The sequence below is a fragment of the Pinus tabuliformis genome, chromosome 7 (assembly GCF_031772625.1).
Source record: "Pinus tabuliformis cultivar Carrire ecotype Pingquan chromosome 7, CPIR1, whole genome shotgun sequence".
Taxonomy (NCBI): Eukaryota; Viridiplantae; Streptophyta; class Pinopsida; order Pinales; family Pinaceae; genus Pinus; species Pinus tabuliformis.
In genome coordinates, this window is record NC_142293.1 from 1,346,303,917 (window position 1) to 1,346,306,872 (window position 2,956).

The following is a 2,956-nucleotide window of genomic DNA, read 5'->3' on the forward strand; positions in this document are numbered from 1 at the left end:
GACCATCCGTGAGTCAGTCCTTGCAACTAAATTTCTTCAACTTGATCTATGATTTCGTGTTGTGGGCTTGCCTACGATGGATCGCTTTCTATCGACATCAGCTCATTATCTAGAAAGATGATCTAGGAATCGTCAGTACCTTGATATCTGCATGCATCAATGGCAGGTTTCTCGCCTTTGACGACAGTTTACATCATTGACTTTCAATCAAAGGATTTCGTGACATGCTCGACATCAACACATTTATTCGCATCTCATGGATTGTACTGGGTACTTTGAGAGCCATTGACATCACTGGTGGTTTCTCTCACACTTGTTACCAGTTTACATCATTGACTGGTAATCAAGTGGTTTCTACCATGTTCGACATCAACACATTCATTCACATGGATAGAATCGTATTATTTCGGGCAGTAGAAATGAAGACCCTGGATCTAGTTTCCACAATCCAGACTATGAGGAATTTTGTATTCATTATATAATGGACTATTCATAAACAGATGGCTGCGTCCATACTGTGTCCACATGAGTCTATACTTGTGATGTTTTACAAGATCATTACTGTATCAGAGCAGTAGTTAGTTTTTCTAGTCAGTTTTGATCTTAGCATGGGAATGCCTACCTCAGCGATGATATGATCTCATATATATATTTTGCATTGAATGTTTTTACAGGTTCCAATTGGGTTCTCCACAAGATGATCCTCGAAATGATAAAGTACTTCACTCTTCCTAAATGATAAGAAATCGTCATCTACTACAGACTTCCCACTTTAGGGGGCAATCTGTTACACAAAAATATCGTCATCATGATTATTTGTAGTCAGTATGGGTCTATCATCACTTGTACTGTCCTCCTAAGCAAGTCTCAGACCTCAGCTCTTCAAATCAAGCTTTGGAAATGAGAGAAAGACATTAAAAATCAATGTAACTCTGGTTCCTCACTTTCTCTCATGGTCACCTGCGGTCCCGCACCTTATGTGTACAAAAGCTGCAAACCTGCCCGCTCTGTCCCTAACAGTGTAGGTGCGGACCCCTGTAAAATTCAAAAGGCACAAGTTTTATCATAAAAAACTCACTTTGGGTTAATTCTAGAGGTTTCTAGAAGGAATTTTGACGTGGATTGTTCGCTTTGAGGTGGTTCATGCATCCCAAAAGAGAAGGAGCTAATCCCATGAAGAGAGGAGCTATCCCTTTGAAGGAGGGCTTTATCCCTTTGAAGGAGGACCTAGTAACCTCCCTCCATTGCACTATAAATACAGGCATTGGGCTGGTTGCTAGGGAGGTTAGAAGCTGAACATTTTTTAGGGTAATTGCTGGTGAAATCAAGACTTCCTAGTTAAGCCTAAAGAGGAGAGATCACATACCTTTTTGGTTTCATTGGGGAGTGAGTGAAACTTGTCAAAGTAGAGGAGACTTCTTGCTGGACCCTGGGAGGAGCTTGTACAGCGTCAAGGCAAAGGTTGTAAAGTTCTTCTTCTTTTGAATTAATACAATCAAACTCATTTTTCTCAACAAGTATCTTATGTTATTTGTTTCATGGACTCCTTGACTTTCATGTTAAATATGTTTTAATGCAATTGGCTTTTCAGGTGCTATTTAATTTGTTTGACTTGTTTGTGTTTGTAGATTCGTGAAAAGGAGCTCATTTGGATCGAAGGAGCGAGGGCATCCACAAGCTAGCGTTGGACCTAAGGTAGGCCCTAAAAACACTTGTTTGCTATTGTTCATAAAAGCATATTTAGAGAAAGATAGTGTCTGGTTGGCTTGCTTGTCATTAGGTCTTCTTTAGATTCTAGGAAGGTCTATCTTGTCCACAAGATCGACTTATTCCGTGTGACACATATAACCATAAAATAACTGACATAGAAACAATGCTCACAGATCAAAATAGGAAAATGTCTCATATTAACATATGAAAATACCAGCCAAGTCAGGGCCTTCCATGTACCACCTGACCATAGATTCGGCCCAACCAACTATTTCTTTCATTCAATCACCCGTGTGCCATACTCCAAGCATGAATGTGGGATTTGATGGAATAAACACAAACTAAACCAAACCAAGGCATTTAGTGGGCAAACCGGCTCAACCCTTAACAACAATGATTACACCTCTATGGTCAGACGTCACTAACACCAGCCAGATTTGTCTCTACCCAAATTTTCCAGGGCTCTAGGAACTAGTAACTCAACCAACAACCTTCTACATCTCCAAATCCTTTGTCCAACCCGGGTCTAGGGACTAGTAACTCAACCCACCAAGGTCTCTAGAGTGTTTGTCCCAACATAGGCTCTAGGACTAGTAACTTAGGACAAGTTTTTCCAAGGCTTCTAGAGCGTTTGTTCCAACCCACAATCATAACAAACCTTAGCATCAATTAGAAAAACAACAAGTGGAAAAACCAATAAGACCATGTCTATCTAGGAAATCGAAAGGAAAGGCTAAAACCACTGTCACTATAGGAAAATATCCATGTCCATGAGAACACGTAACCAGAAAATCATTTGCTTACACCATGCATCCAGAAATCAACAATGAAATCACACATGCAAACTATTATCAGGAAAATAATTGAACTGTAGTTGTTGATCTCACTATCCCCTTGCACTTTCCTTCTTTCCTTTGTCTTCTTTCTCCAATCCAAGTGAATTCCTAAGTGATACAAGAATGCTCGAAGACTTATCTAACTATACAAGAGTGTGAGAGAATGAAATGAGAGATCCAAAACTGAACTAAAAATAGGTTGTGAATTGATCCTCAGAAACCTTTTTATCACTAAGGCCTCTATTTTCTTAATTTTCCTTCATTTTTCCTCTAATTTCCTTAACGTGAAAATATGTGTATCTTCAATTTCCTTTTCTCCTATTTTCCTTATTTCCATAATTAAAATGACAATTATTGTGTCTTCTCATTTTCTAATGCCTCTTCCAATGTCTGTAGCCATTAATTAATCA